The sequence below is a fragment of the Lissotriton helveticus genome, chromosome 2_2 (assembly GCF_964261635.1).
Source record: "Lissotriton helveticus chromosome 2_2, aLisHel1.1, whole genome shotgun sequence".
NCBI lineage: Eukaryota > Metazoa > Chordata > Amphibia > Caudata > Salamandridae > Lissotriton > Lissotriton helveticus.
The window spans coordinates 360,633,614-360,648,370 of record NC_136060.1 but is presented as its reverse complement, the minus strand read 5'-3'; the positions used below and the strand labels follow the sequence as shown (position 1 = coordinate 360,648,370).

At 43.7% G+C, this 14,757-nt stretch overlaps 1 pseudogene; it reads left to right on the top strand.

The window, feature by feature from the left end:
• Positions 1-5,999: 5,999 nt before the first annotated feature.
• Positions 6,000-10,883, top strand: LOC144821666 (uncharacterized; annotated as a pseudogene).
• The last annotated feature ends 3,874 nt before the right edge of the window (positions 10,884-14,757 follow it).

The window sequence follows — 14,757 nt, the reverse complement described above, 5'->3', positions numbered from 1 at the left end:
AGAAAGATTCAGCCGGCATGTGAAAAAGGCGTGCACAATGTAGTATCTGGTACCAAGGATTGTCAACTAGGAGTCTTTTAAAAACGTGATGGATGCTCTCAACATATATGAGGATGATTTACCTGGTACATGAGAGGATTTAAAAAATAAATAGGACACAGGTAATAACATGGCTGAAGGTACCTATTGAAGAAAGGCTGGGGAATATAATGAATACCTTAAGTCATGCTCACATTGATTTCTCTCCCAACATATACTGCCTGCTAAAATTATTTGCCACTTTGCCAATGACAACCACATCCCCAGAAAGGTGCTTCGGTTGTCTTCGCAGACTGAAAACCTATCTTCGGTCAACAATGGGACCTGAACGACTCTCTGGACTTGCAATGATAAACATTTCATGAGCACACCGTCCTCCTACAGAAGCAATTATTGATGAACTGGCAAAAAAAGGGTGGTCACCTTGAAATGGCATTGTGAAAATTGAATCTATTGTGTTCCTAAGTGCTATGCCCCTTCATTTGACATATTAGCCCCCCCTGAACTTAAGACCTAGTTGGGCCATTGCCTGGAGGTACAGCTGCTTCACCAGAGATTGCTACCCGCACATGCTGCCAGTGAGCCAGGGGCCCTCCCCATTAAAAGCAAAAGTGCCTGACTAAACTCAGCCCCTCCAGGCTTTGAAACTCACAGCTAGGTATCGGACACGGGGGATAACTGGGTGCATGGTCTGATAGGAGCATTTAACACTACCAGATTGCATTTCTTTGGATTGCTCTGCACCTGCACTCAATAGCAATTTTACTTTCCTTGTAGTCATAATGCACCTGGAGATTCCTGGCTCCTGCTGAGGTTGGCTGTCATTGCTGCGTAACATCGGTTTTTTAATTTAGTTTCTATACTATTTTACTCACTTTTACTTTGTCTTTGTCTTTGCTGCTTGAATTATCTTTTAATTTTGCCAGTGTCTCCTATCTGGAAGGTAAGCTTTCCAGACAGGTATTGGACTGCTGGGCTTCTGCTCATGCTTTCTTTGGCCCTCTTGAGTTTTTGCAACATTTCCTACACCATAGCCACCCCCTTGGAAGGCGGACTACTTCATCCTGGCCGATGCGCGGATGAGGCCTTGGTGGTTAAAGGTGTGCCTAACGGAAGCTCTTCTGCACCCTGTATGGGTTCAGGGGCCAGGACCTCTGTCATTTAGGAATCCAAAATAAGATGCTATACAGCTAGAGAAATCCTTCAGCTTGCTCCCATCTTACTTCTCATATAGCCTCAGGGTTGGGCAAGTGTGGTTTTACCTTGTTGGGCCAACTAACAGAGTCCCCCACTGGAGAAAAAAAACCTCTGCACTAATTTCAGTTGGCCCGCTGTTATTCAATGAATTGTCGATCGCTCCCCTAAACACAATGCCAAGATTTTTCATATTCTTACAGACCAAAAGCTGGATGGTCTATGTTTATCAGAAACCTGTCTTACTGAAAACTCTGCAGAATATATTCTTGCTGCTATCCTGCTTGGTTATTTGACAGTTAGGCATGATCGCAAGTCACAAAGGGGAGGTGGGATTGCATCCATTTTTAAACATGCTGTACGTTGTACTTCCTCAGAAATTGACTTTGTAGATTGTGAAATAGCATTCTTTACCCTGATAATGTTCAGCAACTGCACGCTGGCAGGGTTTTTAATCTACCATCCACCTGGATTGGCTTCCAATTTTATCTCCTCATTAGCAGATATCTTGCCTTTTTTTTGCTGCACTATACTAAACTGTTAGTGCAAGGGGACCTTAATTTACATATCAAAGAAGCTTTTTGCCACCTGGACTCCATTCTAATTAAGGATCTAGAAAAGACTTCAGCTTTTGTAACGGGTCCACGCCCCAACACACATTTTAGATCACACATTGGACCCAGTCTTTTCCAACTCAGCGGAGGTGATAGTAGAGGTTCCCATCCGTATAATTTGGTCAGATCTTTAGATCATTCCTTTTCAGTTGCCCCTGAGTAGTGCCATACCTATCAGTACAGAAGGTATGCAAAGTAAAGTGTGAAAATGGGCTAAAGTCACCTTGAAGTCCGGCACATATGCCCTTGTGACCAATTGCCCCATTCTAAGTATGGCTATTCACTCGGCAAACAAGCGACTAAATGACAGGATAACCAAGGCCCTCGAGTGAATTCCACCTTTGGCACAGCATTCAGCTATAAACCTTCAGCCGAATGGTTCAATGAGGAACTCTTGCTGCTTAAGAAGTCTTGCAAATGCTTGGAGATCCTATGGCACAAAGATTTTAGTTCTGATAGGAAAGCCAATACCCATGTGGCTTTTAAGGAATATCCCAACCAAATTCAAATTACCTGCAGTCAATTCTATGCTCAGAAGACTTAATCATCTCATAACTTTGACGGAGCTTTTTTCAATTCTGAAAATACCTGTCGTTCCTAGAGCAGGTATCTGCACACATTGTTCCATCTGTAATGTAATCGCCCATTTTTTTCCAAAAAAAGTCTCCAAACTCTATGGCACTTTTCCTGAAACAGCTAAAAGATACTCCATGTCTTAAGATCTGGTTTAATCCATCCGAGACGAAGTAAAGGCTTTCTAGCTTTAACACCCCTCCCTTAGATGAGCTACAGCCCCTCTTCACTAGGGTAAAATATGGACCCCCAGCTAACCCAGCTCCACCGATGAATCTTAGCTAGTGGGATGGAGTCTATATTGCCAGACTTGTGTAACTAGCTCAATATTTTGTTCGCGTCGGGATAGTTACCTGCGATATGGAGGTATGCTACTGTCATGCAACTGTATAGAATTTCATCCAATCGACTCTCTGTTTTTCACTTTTCTTTCTCTTTTACTCTCACCTCCATGATCTATTTTTTCTACATGCTCTCGCTATCAGAGTTGCATTCAACACTCTAACACTCAGTCACTTCCTTACCAGCATAAGATGGTTGACACCATTCTTACTTTCCCTTGTCCCTCGTTCAACTCTATCCAGAGACCATATGACCATTTCTAACCTATTGCGCTTCACCACACAACACAAAATCCCTTGTCTCTCTTTCATCTCTATCCAGGGACCACGTGACAATTTCTACCCAGTCTCGCTTCTCCACACACCATAAAAACCCAGCTGGCTAAGGGCTCTCCCCTCCCGCATATCGGCAGCCGGCATTTAATGTCTGCAACCCAGGAACACAGACCTAGGTAAGCGCTCTCTCACTCTCCCAAATCCTACTCCAACACGTTGAAGATACCATTCTTCAGACCTGACCTCATACTTTCCTTACAGAACAACCCGATATCTGGATTTAGGAGCAATCGGCTGAGGCCCGCTCCCCCATTGGGATACTCAAGCCATCGCGCCTTCGCCTTCCCTTTCCCATCACTGGATGAGTAAGCCCCCTTTTCCTTCACTCATAAATCTCCATTTGAGAGCGATTCCTTCAGGTCTGGCTGGTCACCATTCGTGCCCTTAGTTCCATATTTGTTACTATCCATGCAGGCGTTGCCAACTTGTATGTGCTTCTCTTCACAAGTGTTCATTCACGGCTTAACTTACGTAAGGCATGCACGTTCACTCTCCCAGTTCACAGCGGAATCACTCGCCTTTTCATATTTCCTAGGCACCATCACAGGGCCAAGCGCAGAATGTGTATGCATTTTGCTTCCTTCCATGTTTTTATCTCTACTCGCACGGCCTCCTTCAGACCTTGTCATTAAGGCAAATGTGTAATTGTACTATATTTATGAGGTGTACCCAAACCTTGCTACATAGAACAAACTAATCTGTATTTTACTCTTATGATTGTACCTGAACCGGTGCTCTCTTTTAATTATTTGTATTTCCTATTTTTCCCCTTTTCCTTCTCCTAATTGAACCTCAATTATTACAGACAATTGCACACAGGAATGCTTATTCTAAATGTCCTGATGATGATACATTTATTACATATATGGATCGAAACGCAGTCGACACCCGAAACACCTTCTACACTGCTCTAATTTGTCATTTAATGTGTAAAGGTGTTCTCTTTCAATTTGTTTGTAACATTGAAAATTGTGCGTTTAACAAACCTACAGCTTTGCCTGAGTCTTTTGTGTTCTTCATTGTTTGTCCCTCTTGGTTTAGTAGTATTCAGAAGTATCTTGTGATCTGGAGCACAGTGACATTACCCAGCAGCTGACGCAGGGGTTGTTTGCACAATTGTTTTGACATATTGGAACTGGGGCAGATGTGCGGCATCTAAAGGTCGGCTGCTGGCTCTTCTTAAATTTGGTTCTGTCCAATTGGGCCAGCACCCATCCGTATACAGCAAGATGCCAAGGTTTGATGATAAACGTGAAGAGATGGCATTGGATCTCTTTGGAAAAAACACGGACACTACCCCGGTGGGACAAGCGGGACAGAGCACTGCGCTCTCTATTTTTGAAACTCGAACGCCTCAAAAAGCAAGAACTTTCAAGGTGGTGGGATGGTGTAACCCTACAGCAATATATTGATAAGAAAGTTCAGAGGGGGTTGCGCATTCTCATCTTCCCTACTTTTGAGGATCTAAGTGATGAGCTGCTTAAGGAGTGGGAGGCAAACTTGGAAGGTGCATCCCTTGTCATGATGCAAATCTTGATAAGGTATGCCATTGAAAAGGGGGCCAAATTGCTATTTGAGATAGAGGCTATTGAAGAGGAACTAGAATCCTGTGAAAACACTGAATTAGTTGATAAAAACTTTGAAATCCTGAAAAAAGTAATGGAGAGTAATCAGGCATATCTTAAAGATGAGAAATTGCGAAAGATTAAACAGGATGACAGAGATTATAAAGAGGGCCGCATTTATACTTTCACAAAAAGATTTGATAATATTACTCTAAGAGATGACAATAACAAGAAAAGAATAAGGGAAGAGAGTGAGGAGTTGTGGACAGCAAGTAGTACATCTCTCTTTTCCATTGACAGTATCTCCTCCAATGTTGCCACAGGTGGACTCCCTTTAGGGGAAGGTTCCTCCACATTCCAAAAAGAAATGGCCAAATTGAGAATAAGTGGCAATCAGGTAAAGAAGGGACAGCAACTAAAAAGACAAGGAGAGGGGGTCGCAGGGGGCAAGGGGGCAAGGAGGCAGTCGGGGACTCGACCGAGGACCCACTAAGAAGGTCCGAAAGGGCGAAGAACAAGATGAAAGATCAGGGGAAGCAGTAGGGAGATTTGGTACAGGTGATGTTACCAGCACCTCTCCTGATTTAGAACTCAAAGTGGTCAATCTATCTAACAGAATGCTGGATGAGAATGAAAAGAATTTACTTTGTAACGGATTGGGGTTTTGCCCCACCCAGGATGGGGATTTTTCTAATGTACATGTTGATTTTTTCAAGTTGGCAAGACAATTAAAATTAAAAGATTTCTTCAGCGACAAGGCTTCACGCACTGTATTTTCTGGGGGGGCAAGTGGTACTGCTCCTATGTCTATAGCTGAAGTGAAAAATTTGCACTGTCTCAACACTTAGGGCCAGATGTAGGTAATTTTAATTTACCACCTCTTAAATACCGATTCATACCGAATCGGTATTTAAGAGGTGGTAAAATAGAGGGGGGGGGAGATGTAGGTATTTCAGGGTCAGTAAATACTGAATCGTTAAGATGCAGCCCATAGGAATCAATGGGCAATACCGATTCTGTAATTACAGATTCGGTAAATACCGATTTTTGCAAGGGTGCAGGGGGTGTCACTTTGACACCCTCTGGCACCCCAAAAATAGTTGGCCGATAGTGGTTTACACCCCAAATCCAAATTCTCGCCGGGTGTGTACCATCGTAATATTGATACTTTTACAGAACGGGTGAGTGAAGGTCTTTACAAACTTGAGAGGGAGAGCAGGGACCGTCGGAATCTGCAATATATTTTTTCCAAAGGGAAAAGGGAGGCCCTTAAGAGATTAAGAAATGACAAAAGCCTAATTATCAGGGAGGCGGATAAAGGCGGTAACGTCGTTGTAATGAACCTCTCTGACTATAAGAATGAGATCGAAAGGCAACTAGGGGACTCAGAATGTTATGAACGAGTATCAAGTAACCCTATAGGGCCTCTTATGGTTGAAATTAACTCTAAACTAATGGAGTGGAAAGACATGGGTTTCCTCAGCGATCTTGAATATCGGTACTTGAAGATCGCTAACCCTAAATCCCCCTGTATTTACATCCTCCCGAAAGTCCAAAAACGCTGTAACTTTCCCCCAGGGCGACCTATTATATCTGGAATAGGTTCAGCAACGGAAAAGTTAGCCGAATTCATTGACCTCAAACTGAATAAACATGTCCAGGATTTACCATAGTTTATCCAGGAGAGTAAGGACATCCTCACAAAACTGCAAGACTTCGAGTGGTCAGAAGAGCTATGGTTTGTCACACTGGATGTGACAAGCCTCTATACATGCATTCGACACGATCTCGGACTCAAATCCGCAGAATTTTACCTGGATAGGGAAGGAGCTGATCTCTTGTTACAGAAACAAATGGTTCTTGAGATGATACAGTTATATCCCTGCTGCAAACATGAACCACATGTTTTGGTACTACTGTGTATTTTGATGTTAGCTGTGAGTTACTGCTTTTCACAAACATATCATGAGACCTGATTTGTTTACTTGTGGAACTTCTGTCCTGGTTGCTCCTGGTGCTCAACTTGAGGGTGCTTACTTTAGATGTTGGGGGATCTGAAGTCTTTATGTACCCAGACGTTTTCATGCAACAACAAAAAAAGTTAACAGGTGAATAATGCTGCAGCAAAAGGAGGTTTGTTTGTCTAGTGACAGTTTTCACAAAAGATTATAAACCACGTTTTCTCAGAACTGTGTATTTTGAGGTTAGCTTTGTTATTGCTTTTCACAATCAGATCATGAGAACGGTTTTGTTTACTTGTTTTTGAAACTTCTGTCCTGGCGTCATCTTGAGGGTGCTGTGTTTAAATGATGTTGGGGCTAAATTTGTGTACTCAGGAGTTTTCATTCAAAAACAAATGTCACGATAACTGGTGAATAATGCTGCAGCAAGATGATTTTTTTCTGACAGTTTTCACAAAAGATCATGAACCACATGTTTTTATCAGAACTGTGTATTTTGAGGTTAGCTGTGACTTACTGCATTTGACACTGAAAAATCCTTTCCTTACTTGTGGAATTTCTGTGCATGGCACCTGTGCTAAAGAAGTGGAGGTCACCTGGTTTCTAGAAGTTTTCCTGGTTTCTAAGGCCTGCTATCCTGCAAATGTCAAAAGAAGCTACTATCATGGTCCATCAACTGTGTTCTAAGGCTGTGGTTAATCATGTTACAGGTTACCCTGCCAATGCAACCTATACGTGTCCTTGTTAAACTTCAAAAGAGACAAGGTTTTTTTGCTGAAACTGGTGTATAATGTCTTGTTTGATAAGGTACAGAAGGATTTTTCTAAAAATGCTTAATTGTGAGAAGAGAGGGCCTACAAAAGAAATACATTTTACTCTTATGTTGACACAGATGCTTCAATAGTATGACTACCTGCTTGCCTACCCCCAAGCTTGCCTGGGTTTTGTAAAGTATAATATTGCCTGTTTTTATGTGATGAACAAAAACACAAGTCCCAATAATGCAGTGTGTTGGCTAAATAAAACAAGCTGAGCACCCCATGATTGTAAGCCTTCCATCACAATGCTCAGCATTTTATTAAAACAGCAATCCTGTGGTGAGGTTTTTTTTTTAAAGCAAAGTGTGTCTGTGCAAATTAACGTTAATGCTCTCTGGATAGCTGACTTGGTATATTGTGGTGTTATTTGGTGTGTGCTTGTATCAACTGGTCTTTTTCTCTCTGACTTTGAGCTGTGGCACAGTGGGAGATGACAATTGGAGGAGTAGTAGCTGGGAACAATGCACAGGCTTAACCCCTTCCCTGCTCATGACAAGCTCAGCTCGTCATGGCATATACCTCTCAGGTCCTCATGACGAGCTGAGCTCGTCATGACCACACCCATTTTCATTGCTGTCCAGCACAGCAGGGGAAATTCTCAAGCAGCGATGAGGTTAATATAGCTCAGACTTCAACCCAGTGTTTCTTCCAGGATGTCTCCCTTGATCTAAGTTGCATTTGATTGAATTCAATTTGCTGACTAACATATTGAAATGTTGATTTGTGTTGCTATAGTGCATTCTGGGTTATAATACTGCATTACAATCAGGAATCACTATAAATCTGGACCAGTACATTCAAATTGGGTATCTTTGTGTGTATCTTTATAGATATTCAAAGTCCAACCTCTTTGCAGTGTCAGTGCTCGAGTGACCCAAGAAATCTGTGTAGGAATACACTGAACAGGATCAGCCACTTCACAGCAGAACAGAGCCAGTGACACACCAGCAGACTGAGTACTAAACATTTGGTCTTTGTCTGTGTACCTCCGGTATAGACACATTAGTATTGGCGAAAGGGCATCATTTAGTATTTCAGAAGGTCTGAACATATTAGTGGCTGGCTGACTTGTATGAAAAGAGATTTCCAACTATGCCAGATAGTTGTGAGGAATAAAAACAAGGAGTTCGGGAACATCATAGATTCATTTTGGAGCCAGCACCTGCTGGACTGCAGCTTCACTGTGACCGCATAATGGATAGACAAAACCATGCTTTATCCCCATTGGTCATACATGTAAAATCATATAGAGCATATTTGAGTTTCTTTCCCTTCCCTGTCTCAGCAGAATAATGTTTAATACAGATGACAGTGAGCCCTGCACTTCAGCTTTGACTTCCAAAAAGGGAAAGTCTGCTGCTAGCCAAAGGAAATTTAGCAAGAAGAAATATGGGGCACGGTACTATCGAACTAAATTCAACCAGTCCTGGACAAAGGTAGTTCAATAAGGTTATATACTTTAAAGTGTGTGGACAATAGCATGTCTATTTTTTTGTATGTTACTTTTGCTATACCATGCTGCAACCTAGGTTTTGTGTTATAGTTTTGAGATGACTCGTATGTTTTAAGACTCAAACCACCACAATGCCAACAGATTTTATGTTTGTTTGCCTTTCATTATATGAAGAGTGTAGATTTTCTACTATGTGCATCAGGTATTGGGAGAATAACATTTTAATAAAGGCTCTCATACATTGTCTATTCCTGGGCATTTCAGTTTCTCTTTCTGCACAGTTTCATTTTCAGTCAGGCATGGATGCTAAACTATGATGACTGGACTGCTCTATTTTATGTCAGTTGAAGGGTGGTCCTGGTATGCTCAATTCATTGCTTGGTGTACTTTCCTAAACAGTGTAGAGTCAGTGCTCAACAAATGTCATAATGCATAACAGACTTTTTGTGTTGTACTGCAGTAGCCAGCATAAGGCGTGGTCAGTAGGTGCTTGTGAGCAGCCTAGCCACTCTATGCACTAGTGCTTTCAATTAAAATTCTCATAGGTTAAAACTCGTAGGGGACATTCATAATTTTGGAAATTCTTTTTACCTGCAGGGATCATTGTTCCTTTTAAGACCAATCAGTATTCCTACCGCTACTACATTTCCAAGAAGAAAGTCTCCTGTGAGCATCAAGGAGAGTTTGATCTGAAACGCCATATTAGGGGTAAAGTTCATACATCTCTTCAAGGCACAACGATTAAAATGAAGCCCATCTTTGGCTACATGTCAATGAAGAGTTCCGGCGAAGACTCCCTTGCCAGAGAGGTGAAAATAAAATTTACAGGATTTTTGACAGAGCATAATGTACCCTTTGCTGCTGTTGATCATTTGGGCAATCTCATAAGGACATGTTTCCCAGACTCTAAAATCATGCAGGGTTATGCTTGTGTGAGAACAAAAGCAACCTGTGTATTAAATGATGCAGTTGCACCAGAGTTGTTGACTCACTTAGTTGCTGACATGACATCCTCAGCTTTTAGTCTGTGTATTGATAGTAGCAATGATCAAAGTATTGAAATGAACCCCATAACTGTACATATTTTTGATACGAAGCAGGGTTTGGTATGCTGCACATTTCTTGACATGTGTTCAAGCAAGGAAAGTACAGCTGAAGGTATATTTACTACAGTATCTAATGTTATGACAAAGCATTCCTTTCCTTGGGAACATGTTATTGGCTTGGGTGTAGATAGTGCCTCAGTGAATGTGAGAAGGCATAACTCTGTTAGAACTAGAGCACTCGCTTTGAATTATAATGTGTATTTCAAGGCCTGTCCGTGCCACATGGCTCACAATGCTGAATCCCATGCTGCTTCTGCCTTCTGCTCTAACTTGAAAAATGTTGATATAGAGGAATTGCTTGTAGATGTCTACTTGTGGTTTGACTACTCTTCAAAATGTAAGAATGTGCATGCTGAACTGCCAATTTGTTGATTCTGATTACCGCCGGATGGTGAAATTTATTTCTGTGAGGTGGTTGGGAATGTCTACATGTTTGGATAGACTGATTCTTCAGTTTGCTGCTCTGCGTTCGTAATTCCTATCAACACCAGACAGTGACAGAACTAGCAAGGTCAGGTTAAGGAGACTTGTTCACAGTTTTGAGAACCGTATGACTGAGGTCTACTGTCTATTTTTTCAGGCTGCGTTACCTGCTTTTATTAATTTCAACCTTTTGCTTCAAAGAGAAAACCCAGTCATGCACCTCTTGTATGATGCCATGATCAAATTAATTGTTGTGCTCTTGAGTAGAGTGTTTCATGTAGATGTCATTCAGTCATTCAAGGGGAGCCCAGATGCCAGTTTGCCTGATTTAACATCAGAGGAATGCCAGATCACAGATATAAGTCTGTATGTTGGCATCACTGTGTGCGGAAAGTTGAGAAACATGCTTGAAAGCGGGGACACTGAGCCAGGAATCCAGACAGCTTTCTACATGGTCTGACCATAAACGTATCCCCTTTGAACTCCTGATAAAGGATAGCTACGAAGCACAGATAAAACTAAAACTTCTCTGCAGGATAAAGCCAGCTGGAAATCAATCATAAGGCTCCCAAATCTTATTCCTAAAGCCCTCGAAGGTGGACCTAATATGACTGGAGACCTTATAACTGACAACCAGCTTTTTGGGCACTGGATGCTCGGATTAAGAGATCAGTTGGCTCCTATGGTTCTGACTAATAGGCCACTAAAAAAGAAACAGTCTGCACCTTGGTTTTCGCAATCCCTAAAAGAAAAGCAAGGTGAAGTAAGGGCACTAGAACGTAGATGGCGCCGAAACTACAAAATTAATGACATTAAAATCTACAAATCCACATGCAGAAAATATCATGCCCTGATCAAGACCACTCAAATAAACTACTACATGGGGGCCATAAAAACCACCAATAACAAACAGAAAGAGATTTTCAAAACAGTAAAATTATTTACGAACCCGAAAAGCCTTCTGCAAGAGATCCCTCCCTCCCAAAGTCTCTGCAACAACATAGCAGAGTATTTTGAAGAAAAAGTTCTGACACTCAATAAAGATTTCCCCCATCCCATGCCATCTATTTCAGATGAGGGGATCACTGCAGGCACAAATACAGCCTGTATGAAAACTTTCCTGCCCATCACCTTGGAGGAAACTCGTCCGGCTATCCTATCTATTAAATCAGGCTCTCCTTTTGACCCCTTCCCCCCATTTTATTACAGGCCCTCATAGACATTGTCAACCCCACCATCAACAATAAAATTAAATTCCTCACTTTGTACAGCAAAGATCCCTATAGAATGGAAACTTGCAGTGGTAAAACCACTCCAGAAAAAGCAATTGGCAGATCCCACAACCCTATCTAACATACGGCCTATATCGCTTTTACCCACCTTGTGTAAGCGAAATGAAACATTTGTGAGCAGACAACTCACTACTTTTTTAGAAGATACAAATGTATGGCACTCCAACCAATCGGGTTTCTGAGCCCAACACTCTACAGAATCCGCGGAAACCCTACGTGTAGCCATGGATCAAGGGAAAGAAGGCAGTTCTGGTGCGGTTAGACCTATCTGCAGCCTTTGACACAGTCTCTCACGCCATTCTTATAGACAATCTATCAACATCTGGCATAGCTGGAAATGTCCTGGAGTGGATCAAGAACTTTCTGCAAAACAGACACCAAGTGATCACTCTAGGGCGGTTCAGCTCAGAAGAAAAAGCGCTCACCTCAGGGACCCTCAGGGATCAAGCCTGAGCCCGACCCTCTTTAATGTATATATGGCCCCCTTGATCAAGCTAATATCGTACTTCAAGATTAATACAATCTCTTATGCGGAGGATACGCAGCTTATTCTGGTCCTGGACAATGATACGACGGATGCAGAAGAAAATCTCAAAAACTGATTCTCAGCCACCTTCGAATGGATGAACAACAACCATTTGAGGTGTAATTCAGAAAAAACAGAAATTCTGCCTTTTGGCCAACAAAATTTATTTGTGCCTAAACTCTGGTGGCCTGAGAGTGCCACCCCTCCTCCCCCCACCCCAATACAATAAATGCTGCCAGGAATTTAGGAATCAAATTTGATACCACTCTCTTTTAAACAACAGTCCCTGGCAGTTACGGGCACTTGCTTCCACATCATTAAAAGCCTAAGGAAATTCTTCGACCTGCTACCATACTCAGCCAGACAAACGGTTGTGGTTGCCCTCATAACATCTAGGCTGGACTACTGTAATAGCCTTTACGCGGGAACCAACAAAGCAGTTATGCATAAGCTGCAGATGGTCCAGCATGCAGCTGCCCGTCTGGTATTGAGGTGGCCCAGGAAATCCTCTGCCACACTTGCACTGTATGTCCTTTACTGACTGCCAATTCATAAACGGGTTTTGTTTAAGGTCCTAATCATTACTTTTAGGGCCTTTCACTCACGAGGTCCTAAATATCTCCAAACGGGTTTCAGGCGCTACTTCCTGTCCCGTAATCTAAGACCATCCAATGCAAATTTGCTGACCATTCCAACCTTTAGAATGATCTCAAAGGGAGGGAAATCTCTGGCGGTCATAGGGTCTAGGCATGGAATCAACTCCCACTCTATCTCCGCCAAATTGCATCCGAATCGGTTTTTAGGAAGGCACTTAAAACCTGGATTTACAGTGCACCTGACACTGTGTTAAGCTCTGATCTGAATGCCTTATCTCCTCTCATAGGAGCAGCAAACCAGTGTCTCTTCACCACCCCTGGTGTTCCGTTTTCAGCGCCAAGATGCTCCTTGGAGTAATAGCTGCGCTTTATAAGACCCCATTTACATTACATTACATTACAGTGTAAAGTACGTGCGCGCTCTGAGTGCGTGTGGTGAGATTGCCCTGGCCTCCCATAGGAATGCATGAGGGATGTGTGTGTCCATGGAATTTCCTGGTATGAAAGGAGTGCAGGGGCGAGTTTAGTATGCATGAACTCGTGAGAATAAATGCTGCACAATGGTGTGCGCAAATTAATGGTGACTGGTGGAGAAATTCCACTTTTAGAAGTTAGTTGGCATTTCTGTGTGCTGTGTGTCTGCCTGCCTGCCTGATGTGAATTGCATGTCTGGATTGTGATTGACAGGAGGTGTGGGTGGCTCCAGGAGACAGGGTGAGTCAGCCCAGTGATAAATAGAGAGATATGCATGCAGATGGGAGGGAGGAGTTGCACCTGGGACCTGAATAGGGCTGTGCCTTCGCTCCACAATACTGGCTCCGTCCCCTGTGGTCTGTCTGGTCACTGAGCCCCCACCTGACAAAGGGAAGAGCAGCTGGGCAAAAACAAAGTGCTCCAAATCCCCCCTAAACTAGTTCTTACTGGAATCCCCAAGCACTGTGTGACACAGAGGGATTTACTGGTATAAATATAGGGGCTATGAGCCCATGAAAAGGTTCCTGTTCTGGTGTGCTGTTCCTGATGGAGGGGGGCTTGCTGCTGCTGGGGCCCAGGAGGAACTGAATGGGGGCTGCTTCCCTGCGGGAGGGCCGTGTGTGCTGGCCCCTGGGCTCAGCTATGCCCCTGAAACCTCTCATGGACTTTTTCTAAAGGAGCTGTGGCTCCTAGCCCCTAAAGAGCGCTTTATTCATATTTTCCCCAGGAGGAAGGAGCGCTTTACTTGGGTTCCCCTGGGGCGCAGGAGCTCCAATATCCCGGGGCTGCACAGCGCTGCTGGGGGGGAATCCCCAGCGTAGGGATTCCCCCATTATGGCTTAGATGTGGGTGCCCAACCCGCATTTTTATTCATTGATAGGTGGGTGCCCACCCCGCAGATTGACCGAAGCAGGTGCCCACCCTGCTTTATACTTCTAACTAGAGGGAGCCAACCCCCTCGTTGCTGCCAGAAGGAGAAGAGGCAGAAGCGCCGTGTCCGCCCGAGCCCAGCACTGCGAGAGAAGTGCTGCCTGCAGAGGAGTTGCCTGTCAGCACCAGTGAGTGCAGGCTGGGTGGGATTCAATGGCCAGCAGCTACTTTCCATGAGCGGGCCTGCCGTTGCGGGTCGCTCCAACGTTGTGTGCATATTTTGTTTAAGGGCCCCAGTGGGGGTCCCAAAGGCCAGTGTGCCCGTGCTTCCCCGTATTGGCCATTTTTCTCCAACTGCCACACTTTGCTAGATGGCAGCTGCAACGCTTTGGGGCAAGTTCTTTTCAGTGCATCAAAGAGCCCCAGAGGGCCCAGTGCGTATTGGGGCAGATTGTCGTGCCTTGTTGGTCCCGCCAGAGAGCGGGTCGCCCCAACAATGGGGGTCCAAAGGGCATAGAGGTGCCGGGCCCCCTCTATGCAAAGTGCCACAGCTGCGCTGCACTAGGGCGGGCAGCT